The sequence below is a fragment of the Hyla sarda genome, unplaced genomic scaffold, assembly GCF_029499605.1.
Source record: "Hyla sarda isolate aHylSar1 unplaced genomic scaffold, aHylSar1.hap1 scaffold_1169, whole genome shotgun sequence".
Lineage (NCBI taxonomy): Eukaryota > Metazoa > Chordata > Amphibia > Anura > Hylidae > Hyla > Hyla sarda.
This window is the reverse complement of record NW_026607791.1, coordinates 94524-115638: the sequence shown is the minus strand read 5'-3', so window position 1 is coordinate 115638 and position 21115 is coordinate 94524. Positions and strand designations below refer to the sequence as shown.

Sequence of the window (21115 nt, the reverse complement as noted above, 5' to 3'; positions counted from 1 at the left end):
AAATATAAAATCTCATCCCTTCCCCAATATCGCGCCACACCCCTACCCCTTAATTCCCTGGTTGAACTTGATGGACATATGTCTTTTTTCGACCGTACTAACTATGTAACTATGTAACATAACATGGGGGGGGGGTCTCCTGGCTGTTCACACAGGTGTGTCATTGCTGTACATTGACCATGCATTGCTTCTGTGGTATTGCAAAGGCAAAGACAAATGCTTCCAGCCATCCATTGCACTAATGGATTGGTCATCAGCTGGCTGTCTATGTCCCGCATCAATTAGACCAAAGTACAGAGGGTTAGGCTATGCTATTGTGCACCTACCTGATGCATCAGAAGGTGCGAGGCCCTTGCTAAATTCTGTGCACAGACTTTGAGATCTATGCTTTAGACTGTATCTAAACCTGCTCCAACATGGACTGACATTCTGGCCTACTTTCAGCCGATGCGACTTGTCTGTCGCTGAACAGTCGCTTTTTATGTATTCAGCACCTATGTATAATGTTGTAAAAATGCTCTAGAAGCTAAAGTCGCAGAAATGTCACACATATTTGGCCTGCAACTTTCTGTGCGACAAATTCAGACAGGAAAAATCAGTATAAATCCTTAGAAAATTATCCCCCAGTGTCTCCATCTGCTGGCGGTATTGAATAAGCATTGCTGCACTGATGGGGTATGCATTAGACGAAAAAAAAGAAGAAAAAGAAGAATAATACGCCCAGAAAAGAGGCGAAAAGGAGAAAAACGTAAAAAAACGTGAAAAAAAAGTAAGAGGAAGAGAAGGGAAAAAAAGGTGGAAATGGGTTTAAAAGTGATTTCGGCGGAGAAATATATATATATATATATATATATATATATATATATATATATACGCGCACACACACACATATATATAAACGTATTCTCCGTTGAGATATTGCAGCCGCTGCTGTGTCCAGGCCCAGGAGCCTTAGCACTGTGCTGTGATGTCACTCAATACCACTGACATCACTAGGTGTAAACAACATCTCTCCTTTGCTGTGTATGTGACTATGGAGCTGTTTGGTGATGTCGTCTATTATGGCCTTCATAGAAGCAACAGGAGATTGTTGCATCCATCTAGAACCCTCAGAACTACAGTGCTATGATGTCACTCACTTCCACAGGCCTTGCAGAGTGTAAACAACAACAACCCAGCTTGTTGTGTATGTAACCATAGGGATTTGTGATGTCACCTAGAACCTTCACAGCAGCGACAGCTTTATGAGGAGCATCAGCACTGCTCTGCCTGAGCAGAACCATCACCGCCATAGGTTGTCAAATAACCCGGGTTTAACCCACACAGGTAAGTCCAATGGGGTGCAGGCATGTCCTCTATGCTTACAGCTTCCCGTGGGTGTTGGTTTGATACCGTTTGGGGACAGCCAAGGAGGCATCTGCAGGCAACAAAGGTAGGTGTGTGCTTGTGTGTGTGTTTTCCTATGCAGATCCTAAGCCCAGTGTCACATGCAAGTAGGAGGAGTAAGAAGGGTTCCTGGCAAATCCGGGTTATGGATTGCATTTAAAAAGGCCCCGTGGGAGTGCAATGGGCCCCTGTCTTGCTGCTTAGCAATAATGGTATGGGTTTAGGTTCTGCTGTGTGTACTGGTGGTTGACTGCCCCCCAGCCCAGAGTGTGCATGGAAAATTGTCTGGCAGCCTCCCTGACAGCAAGCAGTGATAGTGCCCATGAAGGGGACCTTGTTGGGCCCGCCCCTTTCACGGTTATCGCTTCTCGGCCTTTTGGCTAAGATCAAGTGTAGTATCTGTTCTTATCAGTTTTCATGCTGGTGGGGGATGGGTGCTGCATGGAGGATGCAGGTGTACCAGGGCTTTCCGGGGCTGGTTCTGAGGAATCAGCTCGACCGGCTGCCCCGATGTGACCTGTTCCCTCCGGGTCTCGCATGAGGCTGAGAGGGTCTAGAGCCGAGGTACTTTTGTGCCTCGGGGAGTGGTGACCCCGAGGTGCCGAAACTCACTGGAGAATAGGCTCACTGAGTTGAAGCACGGGCACCATAATCTCTTCACCTTGTGGCACTCACCTCTTGATTCCCGGCCTTCTGGCTAGGATCAGAGAAATTTTTATAGATCCGGCCGGATGTCCGGGCAGTATATCTGCACACATTCACTTATTTATTTATTTTTTGTCTCACTGTGTCACTTTTTGCGTGTTGTGTGTTCACAGGATTTGTCAGGATGCGGTAGCCCTTCTGGGTGTCCCTCCTGGCGGTCTAGGGGAGGTGTGTGTGGCCATTAGGTTCCGCACCTCCTGCAAACACCCCGGGTACTCCTGCTTCGCAGGGTACCTACCGTAATCGGCTCTGCGGGCAGATACCTTGGCTAACGCCAAGGGGGATGCCGGGAGCATTTGTGGTCTCCTAGTAGCTTCGGCGAAAAGGGACATCGAACCTGGAACCTCGCAGGTACCTTTTGGTCCGGAGGCGAAGGGTAAGGTTTGTTGGGGGGCCTCTCTCCTATCGGAGAAGGGCTTGCGATAGACCGCATCCTTTGTGCACGTTTTTTTAGTGTAACACGTTTGCACTTTTTTCTTGCACTTTGGGTGAATCGAAAGCACGTTCCTCGGCTTTAGATAAAAAAAAAAAAAAAATCTGTTCTTATCAGTTTAATATCTGATACGTCCCCTATCTGGGGACCATATATTAAATGGATTTTTGAGAACGGGGGCCGATTTCGAAGCTTGCTTCCGTCGCCCTATGCATTGACCCGATATGGCAGTATCTTCGGGTACAGTGCACCACCCCCTTACAGGGTTAAAAAGAAAGATTCCTACTTTCATTGCTACCTGCTTGCTGGCTAGCCAGCTAGCCAGCCCTGTGGGCCTTGCTGCTGCTGCTGCTGCTGCAGCCAAAAAACAAAAGGTGGTGCTGCTGCTGCTTCTGCTTCTGCTTGTGTCTGGCCGCTGTTGGAGCGTCCAGGCACAGGACTTCTGCTGCTGCTGACTAAATGGCCTCCTTAATTGGATCATTTGAGTAGCCAGCACACCTGTGCAGGTAGGGCATGACATGATAGGCAGCTGCCTTGATAGCGGGTGGGTGCTGAATGTTCCTAATTGACAAAATAAGATTAATGCTTATGAAGAAATATAAAATCTCATCCCTTCCCCAATATCGCGCCACACCCCTACCCCTTAATTCCCTGGTTGAACTTGATGGACATATGTCTTTTTTCGACCGTACTAACTATGTAACTATGTAACATAACATGGGGGGGGGGGGTCTCCTGGCTGTTCACACAGGTGTGTCATTGCTGTACATTGACCATGCATTGCTTCTGTGGTATTGCAAAGGCAAAGACAAATGCTTCCAGCCATCCATTGCACTAATGGATTGGTCATCAGCTGGCTGTCTATGTCCCGCATCAATATAGACCAAAGTACAGAGGGTTAGGCTATGCTATTGTGCACCTACCTGATGCATCAGAAGGTGCGAGGCCCTTGCTAAATTCTGTGCACAGACTTTGAGATCTATGCTTTAGACTGTATCTAAACCTGCTCCAACATGGACTGACATTCTGGCCTACTTTCAGCCGATGCGACTTGTCTGTCGCTGAACAGTCGCTTTTTATGTATTCAGCACCTATGTATAATGTTGTAAAAATGCTCTAGAAGCTAAAGTCGCAGAAATGTCACACATATTTGGCCTGCAACTTTCTGTGCGACAAATTCAGACAGGAAAAATCAGTATAAATCCTTAGAAAATTATCCCCCAGTGTCTCCATCTGCTGGCGGTATTGAATAAGCATTGCTGCACTGATGGGGTATGCATTAGACGAAAAAAAAGAAGAAAAAGAAGAATAATACGCCCAGAAAAGAGGCGAAAAGGAGAAAAACGTAAAAAAACGTGAAAAAAAAGTAAGAGGAAGAGAAGGGAAAAAAAGGTGGAAATGGGTTTAAAAGTGATTTCGGCGGAGAAATATATATATATATATATATTATATATATATATATATATATATATATACGCGCACACACACACATATATATAAACGTATTCTCCGTTGAGATATTGCAGCCGCTGCTGTGTCCAGGCCCAGGAGCCTTAGCACTGTGCTGTGATGTCACTCAATACCACTGACATCACTAGGTGTAAAACAACATCTCTCCTTTGCTGTGTATGTGACTATGGAGCTGTTTGGTGATGTCGTCTATTATGGCCTTCATAGAAGCAACAGGAGATTGTTGCATCCATCTAGAACCCTCAGAACTACAGTGCTATGATGTCACTCACTTCCACAGGCCTTGCAGAGTGTAAACAACAACAACCCAGCTTTGTTGTGTATGTAACCATAGGGATTTGTGATGTCACCTAGAACCTTCACAGCAGCGACAGCTTTATGAGGAGCATCAGCACTGCTCTGCCTGAGCAGAACCATCACCGCCATAGGTTGTCAAATAACCCGGGTTTAACCCACACAGGTAAGTCCAATGGGGTGCAGGCATGTCCTCTATGCTTACAGCTTCCGTGGGTGTTGGTTTGATACCGTTTGGGGACAGCCAAGGAGGCATCTGCAGGCAACAAAGGTAGGTGTGTGCTTGTGTGTGTGTTTCCTATGCAGATCCTAAGCCCAGTGTCACATGCAAGTAGGAGGAGTAAGAAGGGTTCCTGGCAAATCCGGGTTATGGATTGCATTTAAAAAGGCCCCGTGGGAGTGCAATGGGCCCCTGTCTTGCTGCTTAGCAATAATGGTATGGGTTTAGGTTCTGCTGTGTGTACTGGTGGTTGACTGCCCCCCAGCCCAGAGTGTGCATGGAAAATTGTCTGGCAGCCTCCCTGACAGCAAGCAGTGATAGTGCCCATGAAGGGGACCTTGTTGGGCCCGCCCCTTTCACGGTTATCGCTTCTCGGGCCTTTTGGCTAAGATCAAGTGTAGTATCTGTCTTATCAGTTTAATATCTGATACGTCCCCTATCTGGGGACCATATATTAAATGGATTTTTTGAGAACGGGGGCCGATTTCGAAGCTTGCTTCCGTCGCCCTATGCATTGACCCGATATGGCAGTATCTTCGGGTACAGTGCACCACCCCCTTACAGGGTTAAAAAGAAAGATTCCTACTTTCATTGCTACCTGCTTGCTGGCTAGCCAGCTAGCCAGCCCTGTGGGCCTTGCTGCTGCTGCTGCTGCTGCAGCCAAAAAACAAAAGGTGGTGCTGCTGCTGCTTCTGCTTCTGCTTGTGTCTGGCCGCTGTTGGAGCGTCCAGGCACAGGACTTCTGCTGCTGCTGACTAAATGGCCTCCTTAATTGGATCATTTGAGTAGCCAGCACACCTGTGCAGGTAGGGCATGACATGATAGGCAGCTGCCTTGATAGCGGGTGGGTGCTGAATGTTCCTAATTGACAAAATAAGATTAATGCTTATGAAGAAATATAAAATCTCATCCCTTCCCCAATATCGCGCCACACCCCTACCCCTTAATTCCCTGGTTGAACTTGATGGACATATGTCTTTTTTCGACCGTACTAACTATGTAACTATGTAACATAACATGGGGGGGGGGGGGTCTCCTGGCTGTTCACACAGGTGTGTCATTGCTGTACATTGACCATGCATTGCTTCTGTGGTATTGCAAAGGCAAAGACAAATGCTTCCAGCCATCCATTGCACTAATGGATTGGTCATCAGCTGGCTGTCTATGTCCCGCATCAATATAGACCAAAGTACAGAGGGTTAGGCTATGCTATTGTGCACCTACCTGATGCATCAGAAGGTGCGAGGCCCTTGCTAAATTCTGTGCACAGACTTTGAGATCTATGCTTTAGACTGTATCTAAACCTGCTCCAACATGGACTGACATTCTGGCCTACTTTCAGCCGATGCGACTTGTCTGTCGCTGAACAGTCGCTTTTTTATGTATTCAGCACCTATGTATAATGTTGTAAAAATGCTCTAGAAGCTAAAGTCGCAGAAATGTCACACATATTTGGCCTGCAACTTTCTGTGCGACAAATTCAGACAGGAAAAATCAGTATAAATCCTTAGAAAATTATCCCCCAGTGTCTCCATCTGCTGGCGGTATTGAATAAGCATTGCTGCACTGATGGGGTATGCATTAGACGAAAAAAAAGAAGAAAAAGAAGAATAATACGCCCAGAAAAGAGGCGAAAAGGAGAAAAACGTAAAAAAACGTGAAAAAAAAGTAAGAGGAAGAGAAGGGAAAAAAAAGGTGGAAATGGGTTTAAAAGTGATTTCGGCGGAGAAATATATATATATATTATATATATTATATATATATATATATATATATATACATATATATATATATACGCGCACACACACACATATATATAAACGTATTCTCCGTTGAGATATTGCAGCCGCTGCTGTGTCCAGGCCCAGGAGCCTTAGCACTGTGCTGTGATGTCACTCAATACCACTGACATCACTAGGTGTAAACAACATCTCTCCTTTGCTGTGTATGTGACTATGGAGCTGTTTGGTGATGTCGTCTATTATGGCCTTCATAGAAGCAACAGGAGATTGTTGCATCCATCTAGAACCCTCAGAACTACAGTGCTATGATGTCACTCACTTCCACAGGCCTTGCAGAGTGTAAACAACAACAACCCAGCTTTGTTGTGTATGTAACCATAGGGATTTGTGATGTCACCTAGAACCTTCACAGCAGCGACAGCTTTATGAGGAGCATCAGCACTGCTCTGCCTGAGCAGAACCATCACCGCCATAGGTTGTCAAATAACCCGGGTTTAACCCACACAGGTAAGTCCAATGGGGTGCAGGCATGTCCTCTATGCTTACAGCTTCCCGTGGGTGTTGGTTTGATACCGTTTGGGGACAGCCAAGGAGGCATCTGCAGGCAACAAAGGTAGGTGTGTGCTTGTGTGTGTCGTTTCCTATGCAGATCCTAAGCCCAGTGTCACATGCAAGTAGGAGGAGTAAGAAGGGTTCCTGGCAAATCCGGGTTATGGATTGCATTTAAAAAGGCCCCGTGGGAGTGCAATGGGCCCCTGTCTTGCTGCTTAGCAATAATGGTATGGGTTTAGGTTCTGCTGTGTGTACTGGTGGTTGACTGCCCCCCAGCCCAGAGTGTGCATGGAAAATTGTCTGGCAGCCTCCCTGACAGCAAGCAGTGATAGTGCCCATGAAGGGGACCTTGTTGGGCCCGCCCTTTCACGGTTATCGCTTCTCGGCCTTTTGGCTAAGATCAAGTGTAGTATCTGTTCTTATCAGTTTAATATCTGATACGTCCCCTATCTGGGGACCATATATTAAATGGATTTTTTGAGAACGGGGGCCGATTTCGAAGCTTGCTTCCGTCGCCCTATGCATTGACCCGATATGGCAGTATCTTCGGGTACAGTGCACCACCCCCTTACAGGGTTAAAAAGAAAGATTCCTACTTTCATTGCTACCTGCTTGCTGGCTAGCCAGCTAGCCAGCCCTGTGGGCCTTGCTGCTGCTGCTGCTGCAGCCAAAAAACAAAAGGTGGTGCTGCTGCTGCTTCTGCTTCTGCTTGTGTCTGGCCGCTGTTGGAGCGTCCAGGCACAGGACTTCTGCTGCTGCTGACTAAATGGCCTCCTTAATTGGATCATTTGAGTAGCCAGCACACCTGTGCAGGTAGGGCATGACATGATAGGCAGCTGCCTTGATAGCGGGGTGGGTGCTGAATGTTCCTAATTGACAAAATAAGATTAATGCTTATGAAGAAATATAAAATCTCATCCCTTCCCCCAATATCGCGCCACACCCCTACCCCTTAATTCCCTGGTTGAACTTGATGGACATATGTCTTTTTTCGACCGTACTAACTTATGTAACTATGTAACATAACATGGGGGGGGGGGGTCTCCTGGCTGTTCACACAGGTGTGTCATTGCTGTACATTGACCATGCATTGCTTCTGTGGTATTGCAAAGGCAAAGACAAATGCTTCCAGCCCATCCATTGCACTAATGGATTGGTCATCAGCTGGCTGTCTATGTCCCGCATCAATATAGACCAAAGTACAGAGGGTTAGGCTATGCTATTGTGCACCTACCTGATGCATCAGAAGGTGCGAGGCCCTTGCTAAATTCTGTGCACAGACTTTGAGATCTATGCTTTAGACTGTATCTAAACCTGCTCCAACATGGACTGACATTCTGGCCTACTTTCAGCCGATGCGACTTGTCTGTCGCTGAACAGTCGCTTTTTATGTATTCAGCACCTATGTATAATGTTGTAAAAATGCTCTAGAAGCTAAAGTCGCAGAAATGTCACACATATTTGGCCTGCAACTTTCTGTGCGACAAATTCAGACAGGAAAATCAGTATAAATCCTTAGAAAATTATCCCCCAGTGTCTCCATCTGCTGGCGGTATTGAATAAGCATTGCTGCACTGATGGGGTATGCATTAGACGAAAAAAAGAAGAAAAAGAAGAATAATACGCCCAGAAAAGAGGCGAAAAGGAGAAAAACGTAAAAAAAACGTGAAAAAAAGTAAGAGGAAGAGAAGGGAAAAAAAGGTGGAAATGGGTTTAAAAGTGATTTCGGCGGAGAAATATATATATATATACTATATATATATATATATATATATATATATACGCGCACACACACACATATATATAAACGTATTCTCCGTTGAGATATTGCAGCCGCTGCTGTGTCCAGGCCCAGGAGCCTTAGCACTGTGCTGTGATGTCACTCAATACCACTGACATCACTAGGTGTAAACAACATCTCTCCTTTGCTGTGTATGTGACTATGGAGCTGTTTTGGTGATGTCGTCTATTATGGCCTTCATAGAAGCAACAGGAGATTGTTGCATCCATCTAGAACCCTCAGAACTACAGTGCTATGATGTCACTCACTTCCACAGGCCTTGCAGAGTGTAAACAACAACAACCCAGCTTTGTTGTGTATGTAACCATAGGGATTTGTGATGTCACCTAGAACCTTCACAGCAGCGACAGCTTTATGAGGAGCATCAGCACTGCTCTGCCTGAGCAGAACCATCACCGCCATAGGTTGTCAAATAACCCGGGTTTAACCCACACAGGTAAGTCCAATGGGGTGCAGGCATGTCCTCTATGCTTACAGCTTCCCGTGGGTGTTTGGTGTTGATACCGTTTGGGGACAGCCAAGGAGGCATCTGCAGGCAACAAAGGTAGGTGTGTGCTTGTGTGTGTGTTTCCTATGCAGATCCTAAGCCCAGTGTCACATGCAAGTAGGAGGAGTAAGAAGGGTTCCTGGCAAATCCGGGTTATGGATTGCATTTAAAAAGGCCCCGTGGGAGTGCAATGGGCCCCTGTCTTGCTGCTTAGCAATAATGGTATGGGTTTAGGTTCTGCTGTGTGTACTGGTGGTTGACTGCCCCCCAGCCCAGAGTGTGCATGGAAAATTGTCTGGCAGCCTCCCTGACAGCAAGCAGTGATAGTGCCCATGAAGGGGACCTTGTTGGGCCCGCCCCCTTTCACGGTTATCGCTTCTCGGCCTTTTGGCTAAGATCAAGTGTAGTATCTGTTCTTATCAGTTTAATATCTGATACGTCCCCTATCTGGGGACCATATATTAAATGGATTTTTGAGAACGGGGGCCGATTTCGAAGCTTGCTTCCGTCGCCCTATGCATTGACCCGATATGGCAGTATCTTCGGGTACAGTGCACCACCCCCTTACAGGGTTAAAAGAAAGATTCCTACTTTCATTGCTACCTGCTTGCTGGCTAGCCAGCTAGCCAGCCCTGTGGCCTTGCTGCTGCTGCTGCTGCTGCTGCAGCCAAAAAACAAAAGGTGGTGCTGCTGCTGCTTCTGCTTCTGCTTGTGTCTGGCCGCTGTTGGAGCGTCCAGGCACAGGACTTCTGCTGCTGCTGACTAAATGGCCTCCTTAATTGGATCATTTGAGTAGCCAGCACACCTGTGCAGGTAGGGCATGACATGATAGGCAGCTGCCTTGATAGCGGGTGGGTGCTGAATGTTCCTAATTGACAAAATAAGATTAATGCTTATGAAGAAATATAAAATCTCATCCCTTCCCCAATATCGCGCCACACCCCTACCCCTTAATTCCCTGGTTGAACTTGATGGACATATGTCTTTTTTCGACCGTACTAACTATGTAACTATGTAACATAACATGGGGGGGGGGGGGTCTCCTGGCTGTTCACACAGGTGTGTCATTGCTGTACATTGACCATGCATTGCTTCTGTGGTATTGCAAAGGCAAAGACAAATGCTTCCAGCCATCCATTGCACTAATGGATTGGTCATCAGCTGGCTGTCTATGTCCCGCATCAATATAGACCAAAGTACAGAGGGTTAGGCTATGCTATTGTGCACCTACCTGATGCATCAGAAGGTGCGAGGCCCTTGCTAAATTCTGTGCACAGACTTTGAGATCTATGCTTTAGACTGTATCTAAACCTGCTCCAACATGGACTGACATTCTGGCCTACTTTCAGCCGATGCGACTTGTCTGTCGCTGAACAGTCGCTTTTTATGTATTCAGCACCTATGTATAATGTTGTAAAAATGCTCTAGAAGCTAAAGTCGCAGAAATGTCACACATATTTGGCCTGCAACTTTCTGTGCGACAAATTCAGACAGGAAAAATCAGTATAAATCCTTAGAAAATTATCCCCCAGTGTCTCCATCTGCTGGCGGTATTGAATAAGCATTGCTGCACTGATGGGGTATGCATTAGACGAAAAAAAAGAAGAAAAAGAAGAATAATACGCCCAGAAAAGAGGCGAAAAGGAGAAAAACGTAAAAAAACGTGAAAAAAAAGTAAGAGGAAGAGAAGGGAAAAAAAGGTGGAAATGGGTTTAAAAGTGATTTCGGCGGAGAAATATATATATATATATATATATATATATATATATATATATATATATACGCGCACACACACACATATATATAAACGTATTCTCCGTTGAGATATTGCAGCCGCTGCTGTGTCCAGGCCCAGGAGCCTTAGCACTGTGCTGTGATGTCACTCAATACCACTGACATCACTAGGTGTAAACAACATCTCTCCTTTGCTGTGTATGTGACTATGGAGCTGTTTGGTGATGTCGTCTATTATGGCCTTCATAGAAGCAACAGGAGATTGTTGCATCCATCTAGAACCCTCAGAACTACAGTGCTATGATGTCACTCACTTCCACAGGCCTTGCAGAGTGTAAACAACAACAACCCAGCTTTGTTGTGTATGTAACCATAGGGATTTGTGATGTCACCTAGAACCTTCACAGCAGCGACAGCTTTATGAGGAGCATCAGCACTGCTCTGCCTGAGCAGAACCATCACCGCCATAGGTTGTCAAATAACCCGGGTTTAACCCACACAGGTAAGTCCAATGGGGTGCAGGCATGTCCTCTATGCTTACAGCTTCCCGTGGGTGTTGGTTTGATACCGTTTGGGGACAGCCAAGGAGGCATCTGCAGGCAACAAAGGTAGGTGTGTGCTTGTGTGTGTGTTTCCTATGCAGATCCTAAGCCCAGTGTCACATGCAAGTAGGAGGAGTAAGAAGGGTTCCTGGCAAATCCGGGTTATGGATTGCATTTAAAAAGGCCCCGTGGGAGTGCAATGGGCCCCTGTCTTGCTGCTTAGCAATAATGGTATGGGTTTAGGTTCTGCTGTGTGTACTGGTGGTTGACTGCCCCCCAGCCCAGAGTGTGCATGGAAAATTGTCTGGCAGCCTCCCTGACAGCAAGCAGTGATAGTGCCCATGAAGGGGACCTTGTTGGGCCCGCCCCTTTCACGGTTATCGCTTCTCGGCCTTTTGGCTAAGATCAAGTGTAGTATCTGTTCTTATCAGTTTAATATCTGATACGTCCCCTATCTGGGGACCATATATTAAATGGATTTTTGAGAACGGGGGCCGATTTCGAAGCTTGCTTCCGTCGCCCTATGCATTGACCCGATATGGCAGTATCTTCGGGTACAGTGCACCACCCCCTTACAGGGTTAAAAAGAAAGATTCCTACTTTCATTGCTACCTGCTTGCTGGCTAGCCAGCTAGCCAGCCCTGTGGGCCTTGCTGCTGCTGCTGCTGCAGCCAAAAAACAAAAGGTGGTGCTGCTGCTGCTTCTGCTTCTGCTTGTGTCTGGCCGCTGTTGGAGCGTCCAGGCACAGGACTTCTGCTGCTGCTGACTAAATGGCCTCCTTAATTGGATCATTTGAGTAGCCAGCACACCTGTGCAGGTAGGGCATGACATGATAGGCAGCTGCCTTGATAGCGGGTGGGTGCTGAATGTTCCTAATTGACAAAATAAGATTAATGCTTATGAAGAAATATAAAATCTCATCCCTTCCCCAATATCGCGCCACACCCCTACCCCTTAATTCCCTGGTTGAACTTGATGGACATATGTCTTTTTTCGACCGTACTAACTATGTAACTATGTAACATAACATGGGGGGGGGGGTCTCCTGGCTGTTCACACAGGTGTGTCATTGCTGTACATTGACCATGCATTGCTTCTGTGGTATTGCAAAGGCAAAGACAAATGCTTCCAGCCATCCATTGCACTAATGGATTGGTCATCAGCTGGCTGTCTATGTCCCGCATCAATATAGACCAAAGTACAGAGGGTTAGGCTATGCTATTGTGCACCTACCTGATGCATCAGAAGGTGCGAGGCCCTTGCTAAATTCTGTGCACAGACTTTGAGATCTATGCTTTAGACTGTATCTAAACCTGCTCCAACATGGACTGACATTCTGGCCTACTTTCAGCCGATGCGACTTGTCTGTCGCTGAACAGTCGCTTTTTATGTATTCAGCACCTATGTATAATGTTGTAAAAATGCTCTAGAAGCTAAAGTCGCAGAAATGTCACACATATTTGGCCTGCAACTTTCTGTGCGACAAATTCAGACAGGAAAAATCAGTATAAATCCTTAGAAAATTATCCCCCAGTGTCTCCATCTGCTGGCGGTATTGAATAAGCATTGCTGCACTGATGGGGTATGCATTAGACGAAAAAAAAGAAGAAAAAGAAGAATAATACGCCCAGAAAAGAGGCGAAAAGGAGAAAAACGTAAAAAAACGTGAAAAAAAAGTAAGAGGAAGAGAAGGGAAAAAAAGGTGGAAATGGGTTTAAAAGTGATTTCGGCGGAGAAATATATATATATATATATATATATATATATATATATATATATATACGCGCACACACACACATATATATAAACGTATTCTCCGTTGAGATATTGCAGCCGCTGCTGTGTCCAGGCCCAGGAGCCTTAGCACTGTGCTGTGATGTCACTCAATACCACTGACATCACTAGGTGTAAACAACATCTCTCCTTTGCTGTGTATGTGACTATGGAGCTGTTTGGTGATGTCGTCTATTATGGCCTTCATAGAAGCAACAGGAGATTGTTGCATCCATCTAGAACCCTCAGAACTACAGTGCTATGATGTCACTCACTTCCACAGGCCTTGCAGAGTGTAAACAACAACAACCCAGCTTTGTTACATAGTTACATAGTTACATAGTTACATAGTTAGTACGGTCGAAAAAAGACATATGTCCATCAAGTTCAACCAGGGAATTGTGTATGTAACCATAGGGATTTGTGATGTCACCTAGAACCTTCACAGCAGCGACAGCTTTATGAGGAGCATCAGCACTGCTCTGCCTGAGCAGAACCATCACCGCCATAGGTTGTCAAATAACCCGGGTTTAACCCACACAGGTAAGTCCAATGGGGTGCAGGCATGTCCTCTATGCTTACAGCTTCCCGTGGGTGTTGGTTTGATACCGTTTGGGGACAGCCAAGGAGGCAGCTGCAGGCAACAAAGGTAGGTGTGTGCTTGTGTGTGTGTTTCCTATGCAGATCCTAAGCCCAGTGTCACATGCAAGTAGGAGGAGTAAGAAGGGTTCCTGGCAAATCCGGGTTATGGATTGCATTTAAAAAGGCCCCGTGGGAGTGCAATGGGCCCCTGTCTTGCTGCTTAGCAATAATGGTATGGGTTTAGGTTCTGCTGTGTGTACTGGTGGTTGACTGCCCCCCAGCCCAGAGTGTGCATGGAAAATTGTCTGGCAGCCTCCCTGACAGCAAGCAGTGATAGTGCCCATGAAGGGGACCTTGTTGGGCCCGCCCCTTTCACGGTTATCGCTTCTCGGCCTTTTGGCTAAGATCAAGTGTAGTATCTGTTCTTATCAGTTTAATATCTGATACGTCCCCTATCTGGGGACCATATATTAAATGGATTTTTGAGAACGGGGGCCGATTTCGAAGCTTGCTTCCGTCGCCCTATGCATTGACCCGATATGGCAGTATCTTCGGGTACAGTGCACCACCCCCTTACAGGGTTAAAAAGAAAGATTCCTACTTTCATTGCTACCTGCTTGCTGGCTAGCCAGCTAGCCAGCCCTGTGGGCCTTGCTGCTGCTGCTGCTGCAGCCAAAAAACAAAAGGTGGTGCTGCTGCTGCTTCTGCTTCTGCTTGTGTCTGGCCGCTGTTGGAGCGTCCAGGCACAGGACTTCTGCTGCTGCTGACTAAATGGCCTCCTTAATTGGATCATTTGAGTAGCCAGCACACCTGTGCAGGTAGGGCATGACATGATAGGCAGCTGCCTTGATAGCGGGTGGGTGCTGAATGTTCCTAATTGACAAAATAAGATTAATGCTTATGAAGAAATATAAAATCTCATCCCTTCCCCAATATCGCGCCACACCCCTACCCCTTAATTCCCTGGTTGAACTTGATGGACATATGTCTTTTTTCGACCGTACTAACTATGTAACTATGTAACATAACATGGGGGGGGGGGTCTCCTGGCTGTTCACACAGGTGTGTCATTGCTGTACATTGACCATGCATTGCTTCTGTGGTATTGCAAAGGCAAAGACAAATGCTTCCAGCCATCCATTGCACTAATGGATTGGTCATCAGCTGGCTGTCTATGTCCCGCATCAATATAGACCAAAGTACAGAGGGTTAGGCTATGCTATTGTGCACCTACCTGATGCATCAGAAGGTGCGAGGCCCTTGCTAAATTCTGTGCACAGACTTTGAGATCTATGCTTTAGACTGTATCTAAACCTGCTCCAACATGGACTGACATTCTGGCCTACTTTCAGCCGATGCGACTTGTCTGTCGCTGAACAGTCGCTTTTTATGTATTCAGCACCTATGTATAATGTTGTAAAAATGCTCTAGAAGCTAAAGTCGCAGAAATGTCACACATATTTGGCCTGCAACTTTCTGTGCGACAAATTCAGACAGGAAAAATCAGTATAAATCCTTAGAAAATTATCCCCCAGTGTCTCCATCTGCTGGCGGTATTGAATAAGCATTGCTGCACTGATGGGGTATGCATTAGACGAAAAAAAAGAAGAAAAAGAAGAATAATACGCCCAGAAAAGAGGCGAAAAGGAGAAAAACGTAAAAAAACGTGAAAAAAAAGTAAGAGGAAGAGAAGGGAAAAAAAGGTGGAAATGGGTTTAAAAGTGATTTCGGCGGAGAAATATATATATATATATATATATATATATATATATATATATATATATATATACGCGCACACACACACATATATATAAACGTATTCTCCGTTGAGATATTGCAGCCGCTGCTGTGTCCAGGCCCAGGAGCCTTAGCACTGTGCTGTGATGTCACTCAATACCACTGACATCACTAGGTGTAAACAACATCTCTCCTTTGCTGTGTATGTGACTATGGAGCTGTTTGGTGATGTCGTCTATTATGGCCTTCATAGAAGCAACAGGAGATTGTTGCATCCATCTAGAACCCTCAGAACTACAGTGCTATGATGTCACTCACTTCCACAGGCCTTGCAGAGTGTAAACAACAACAACCCAGCTTTGTTGTGTATGTAACCATAGGGATTTGTGATGTCACCTAGAACCTTCACAGCAGCGACAGCTTTATGAGGAGCATCAGCACTGCTCTGCCTGAGCAGAACCATCACCGCCATAGGTTGTCAAATAACCCGGGTTTAACCCACACAGGTAAGTCCAATGGGGTGCAGGCATGTCCTCTATGCTTACAGCTTCCCGTGGGTGTTGGTTTGATACCGTTTGGGGACAGCCAAGGAGGCATCTGCAGGCAACAAAGGTAGGTGTGTGCTTGTGTGTGTGTTTCCTATGCAGATCCTAAGCCCAGTGTCACATGCAAGTAGGAGGAGTAAGAAGGGTTCCTGGCAAATCCGGGTTATGGATTGCATTTAAAAAGGCCCCGTGGGAGTGCAATGGGCCCCTGTCTTGCTGCTTAGCAATAATGGTATGGGTTTAGGTTCTGCTGTGTGTACTGGTGGTTGACTGCCCCCCAGCCCAGAGTGTGCATGGAAAATTGTCTGGCAGCCTCCCTGACAGCAAGCAGTGATAGTGCCCATGAAGGGGACCTTGTTGGGCCCGCCCCTTTCACGGTTATCGCTTCTCGGCCTTTTGGCTAAGATCAAGTGTAGTATCTGTTCTTATCAGTTTAATATCTGATACGTCCCCTATCTGGGGACCATATATTAAATGGATTTTTGAGAACGGGGGCCGATTTCGAAGCTTGCTTCCGTCGCCCTATGCATTGACCCGATATGGCAGTATCTTCGGGTACAGTGCACCACCCCCTTACAGGGTTAAAAAGAAAGATTCCTACTTTCATTGCTACCTGCTTGCTGGCTAGCCAGCTAGCCAGCCCTGTGGGCCTTGCTGCTGCTGCTGCTGCAGCCAAAAAACAAAAGGTGGTGCTGCTGCTGCTTCTGCTTCTGCTTGTGTCTGGCCGCTGTTGGAGCGTCCAGGCACAGGACTTCTGCTGCTGCTGACTAAATGGCCTCCTTAATTGGATCATTTGAGTAGCCAGCACACCTGTGCAGGTAGGGCATGACATGATAGGCAGCTGCCTTGATAGCGGGTGGGTGCTGAATGTTCCTAATTGACAAAATAAGATTAATGCTTATGAAGAAATATAAAATCTCATCCCTTCCCCAATATTGCGCCACACCCCTACCCCTTAATTCCCTGGTTGAACTTGATGGACATATGTCTTTTTTCGACCGTACTAACTATGTAACTATGTAACATAACATGGGGGGGGGGTCTCCTGGCTGTTCACACAGGTGTGTCATTGCTGTACATTGACCATGCATTGCTTCTGTGGTATTGCAAAGGCAAAGACAAATGCTTCCAGCCATCCATTGCACTAATGGATTGGTCATCAGCTGGCTGTCTATGTCCCGCATCAATATAGACCAAAGTACAGAGGGTTAGGCTATGCTATTGTGCACCTACCTGATGCATCAGAAGGTGCGAGGCCCTTGCTAAATTCTGTGCACAGACTTTGAGATCTATGCTTTAGACTGTATCTAAACCTGCTCCAACATGGACTGACATTCTGGCCTACTTTCAGCCGATGCGACTTGTCTGTCGCTGAACAGTCGCTTTTTATGTATTCAGCACCTATGTATAATGTTGTAAAAATGCTCTAGAAGCTAAAGTCGCAGAAATGTCACACATATTTGGCCTGCAACTTTCTGTGCGACAAATTCAGACAGGAAAAATCAGTATAAATCCTTAGAAAATTATCCCCCAGTGTCTCCATCTGCTGGCGGTATTGAATAAGCATTGCTGCACTGATGGGGTATGCATTAGACGAAAAAAAAGAAGAAAAAGAAGAATAATACGCCCAGAAAAGAGGCGAAAAGGAGAAAAACGTAAAAAAACGTGAAAAAAAAGTAAGAGGAAGAGAAGGGAAAAAAAGGTGGAAATGGGTTTAAAAGTGATTTCGGCGGAGAAATATATATATATATATATATATATATATATATATACGCGCACACACACACATATATATAAACGTATTCTCCGTTGAGATATTGCAGCCGCTGCTGTGTCCAGGCCCAGGAGCCTTAGCACTGTGCTGTGATGTCACTCAATACCACTGACATCACTAGGTGTAAACAACATCTCTCCTTTGCTGTGTATGTGACTATGGAGCTGTTTGGTGATGTCGTCTATTATGGCCTTCATAGAAGCAACAGGAGATTGTTGCATCCATCTAGAACCCTCAGAACTACAGTGCTATGATGTCACTCACTTCCACAGGCCTTGCAGAGTGTAAACAACAACAACCCAGCTTTGTTGTGTATGTAACCATAGGGATTTGTGATGTCACCTAGAACCTTCACAGCAGCGACAGCTTTATGAGGAGCATCAGCACTGCTCTGCCTGAGCAGAACCATCACCGCCATAGGTTGTCAAATAACCCGGGTTTAACCCACACAGGTAAGTCCAATGGGGTGCAGGCATGTCCTCTATGCTTACAGCTTCCCGTGGGTGTTGGTTTGATACCGTTTGGGGACAGCCAAGGAGGCATCTGCAGGCAACAAAGGTAGGTGTGTGCTTGTGTGTGTGTTTCCTATGCAGATCCTAAGCCCAGTGTCACATGCAAGTAGGAGGAGTAAGAAGGGTTCCTGGCAAATCCGGGTTATGGATTGCATTTAAAAAGGCCCCGTGGGAGTGCAATGGGCCCCTGTCTTGCTGCTTAGCAATAATGGTATGGGTTTAGGTTCTGCTGTGTGTACTGGTGGTTGACTGCCCCCCAGCCCAGAGTGTGCATGGAAAATTGTCTGGCAGCCTCCCTGACAGCAAGCAGTGATAGTGCCCATGAAGGGGACCTTGTTGGGCCCGCCCCTTTCACGGTTATCGCTTCTCGGCCTTTTGGCTAAGATCAAGTGTAGTATCTGTTCTTATCAGTTTAATATCTGATACGTCCCCTATCTGGGGACCATATATTAAATGGATTTTTGAGAACGGGGGCCGATTTCGAAGCTTGCTTCCGTCGCCCTATGCATTGACCCGATATGGCAGTATCTTCGGGTACAGTGCACCACCCCCTTACAGGGTTAAAAAGAAAGATTCCTACTTTCATTGCTACCTGCTTGCTGGCTAGCCAGCTAGCCAGCCCTGTGGGCCTTGCTGCTGCTGCTGCTGCAGCCAAAAAACAAAAGGTGGTGCTGCTGCTGCTTCTGCTTCTGCTTGTGTCTGGCCGCTGTTGGAGCGTCCAGGCACAGGACTTCTGCTGCTGCTGACTAAATGGCCTCCTTAATTGGATCATTTGAGTAGCCAGCACACCTGTGCAGGTAGGGCATGACATGATAGGCAGCTGCCTTGATAGCGGGTGGGTGCTGAATGTTCCTAATTGACAAAATAAGATTAATGCTTATGAAGAAATATAAAATCTCATCCCTTCCCCAATATCGCGCCACACCCCTACCCCTTAATTCCCTGGTTGAACTTGATGGACATATGTCTTTTTTCGACCGTACTAACTATGTAACTATGTAACATAACATGGGGGGGGGGGGGTCTCCTGGCTGTTCACACAGGTGTGTCATTGCTGTACATTGACCATGCATTGCTTCTGTGGTATTGCAAAGGCAAAGACAAATGCTTCCAGCCATCCATTGCACTAATGGATTGGTCATCAGCTGGCTGTCTATGTCCCGCATCAATATAGACCAAAGTACAGAGGGTTAGGCTATGCTATTGTGCACCTACCTGATGCATCAGAAGGTGCGAGGCCCTTGCTAAATTCTGTGCACAGACTTTGAGATCTATGCTTTAGACTGTATCTAAACCTGCTCCAACATGGACTGACATTCTGGCCTACTTTCAGCCGATGCGACTTGTCTGTCGCTGAACAGTCGCTTTTTATGTATTCAGCACCTATGTATAATGTTGTAAAAATGCTCTAGAAGCTAAAGTCGCAGAAATGTCACACATATTTGGCCTGCAACTTTCTGTGCGACAAATTCAGACAGGAAAAATCAGTATAAATCCTTAGAAAATTATCCCCCAGTGTCTCCATCTGCTGGCGGTATTGAATAAGCATTGCTGCACTGATGGGGTATGCATTAGACGAAAAAAAAGAAGAAAAAGAAGAATAATACGCCCAGAAAAGAGGCGAAAAGGAGAAAAACGTAAAAAAACGTGAAAAAAAAGTAAGAGGAAGAGAAGGGAAAAAAAGGTGGAAATGGGTTTAAAAGTGATTTCGGCGGAGAAATATATATATATATATATATATATATATATATATATATATATACGCGCACACACACACATATATATAAACGTATTCTCCGTTGAGATATTGCAGCCGCTGCTGTGTCCAGGCCCAGGAGCCTTAGCACTGTGCTGTGATGTCACTCAATACCACTGACATCACTAGGTGTAAACAACATCTCTCCTTTGCTGTGTATGTGACTATGGAGCTGTTTGGTGATGTCGTCTATTATGGCCTTCATAGAAGCAACAGGAGATTGTTGCATCCATCTAGAACCCTCAGAACTACAGTGCTATGATGTCACTCACTTCCACAGGCCTTGCAGAGTGTAAACAACAACAACCCAGCTTTGTTGTGTATGTAACCATAGGGATTTGTGATGTCACCTAGAACCTTCACAGCAGCGACAGCTTTATGAGGAGCATCAGCACTGCTCTGCCTGAGCAGAACCATCACCGCCATAGGTTGTCAAATAACCCGGGTTTAACCCACACAGGTAAGTCCAATGGGGTGCAGGCATGTCCTCTATGTTTACAGCTTCCCGTGGGTGTTGGTTTGATACCGTTTGGGGACAGCCAAGGAGGCATCTGCAGGCAACAAAGGTAGGTGTGTGCTTGTGTGTGTGTTTCCTATGCAGATCCTAAGCCCAGTGTCACATGCAAGTAGGAGGAGTAAGAAGGGTTCCTGGCAAATCCGGGTTATGGATTGCATTTAAAAAGGCCCCGTGGGAGTGCAATGGGCCCCTGTCTTGCTGCTTAGCAATAATGGTATGGGTTTAGGTTCTGCTGTGTGTACTGGTGGTTGACTGCCCCCCAGCCCAGAGTGTGCATGGAAAATTGTCTGGCAGCCTCCCTGACAGCAAGCAGTGATAGTGCCCATGAAGGGGACCTTGTTGGGCCCGCCCCTTTCACGGTTATCGCTTCTCGGCCTTTTGGCTAAGATCAAGTGTAGTATCTGTTCTTATCAGTTTAATATCTGATACGTCCCCTATCTGGGGACCATATATTAAATGGATTTTTGAGAACGGGGGCCGATTTCGAAGCTTGCTTCCGTCGCCCTATGCATTGACCCGATATGGCAGTATCTTCGGGTACAGTGCACCACCC

The 21115-nt window shown here is 46.2% G+C and overlaps 9 non-coding genes and 1 pseudogene across 9 annotated transcripts; all 10 read left to right on the top strand.

The window, feature by feature from the left end:
- Positions 1–1746: 1746 nt before the first annotated feature.
- Positions 1747–1908, top strand: LOC130302521 (U2 spliceosomal RNA; annotated as a pseudogene).
- Positions 1909–2598: 690 nt separating this feature from the next.
- Positions 2599–2780, top strand: LOC130302571 (U2 spliceosomal RNA). Its single transcript, XR_008852769.1, has one exon. It is a non-coding gene; the product is annotated as a U2 spliceosomal RNA (small nuclear RNA).
- Positions 2781–4872: 2092 nt separating this feature from the next.
- Positions 4873–5064, top strand: LOC130302570 (U2 spliceosomal RNA). Its single transcript, XR_008852768.1, has one exon. It is a non-coding gene; the product is annotated as a U2 spliceosomal RNA (small nuclear RNA).
- Positions 5065–7176: 2112 nt separating this feature from the next.
- LOC130302566 (U2 spliceosomal RNA) lies at positions 7177–7368 on the top strand. Its single transcript, XR_008852764.1, has one exon. It is a non-coding gene; the product is annotated as a U2 spliceosomal RNA (small nuclear RNA).
- Positions 7369–9461: 2093 nt separating this feature from the next.
- On the top strand, positions 9462–9652 carry LOC130302565 (U2 spliceosomal RNA). Its single transcript, XR_008852763.1, has one exon. It is a non-coding gene; the product is annotated as a U2 spliceosomal RNA (small nuclear RNA).
- A 2093-nt stretch (positions 9653–11745) lies between these two features.
- Positions 11746–11936, top strand: LOC130302564 (U2 spliceosomal RNA). The gene has a single exon (XR_008852762.1). It is a non-coding gene; the product is annotated as a U2 spliceosomal RNA (small nuclear RNA).
- A 2165-nt stretch (positions 11937–14101) lies between these two features.
- On the top strand, positions 14102–14292 carry LOC130302563 (U2 spliceosomal RNA). Its single transcript, XR_008852761.1, has one exon. It is a non-coding gene; the product is annotated as a U2 spliceosomal RNA (small nuclear RNA).
- Positions 14293–16383: 2091 nt separating this feature from the next.
- Positions 16384–16574, top strand: LOC130302562 (U2 spliceosomal RNA). The gene has a single exon (XR_008852760.1). It is a non-coding gene; the product is annotated as a U2 spliceosomal RNA (small nuclear RNA).
- Positions 16575–18648: 2074 nt separating this feature from the next.
- On the top strand, positions 18649–18839 carry LOC130302561 (U2 spliceosomal RNA). Its single transcript, XR_008852759.1, has one exon. It is a non-coding gene; the product is annotated as a U2 spliceosomal RNA (small nuclear RNA).
- A 2085-nt stretch (positions 18840–20924) lies between these two features.
- Positions 20925–21115, top strand: LOC130302560 (U2 spliceosomal RNA). The gene has a single exon (XR_008852758.1). It is a non-coding gene; the product is annotated as a U2 spliceosomal RNA (small nuclear RNA).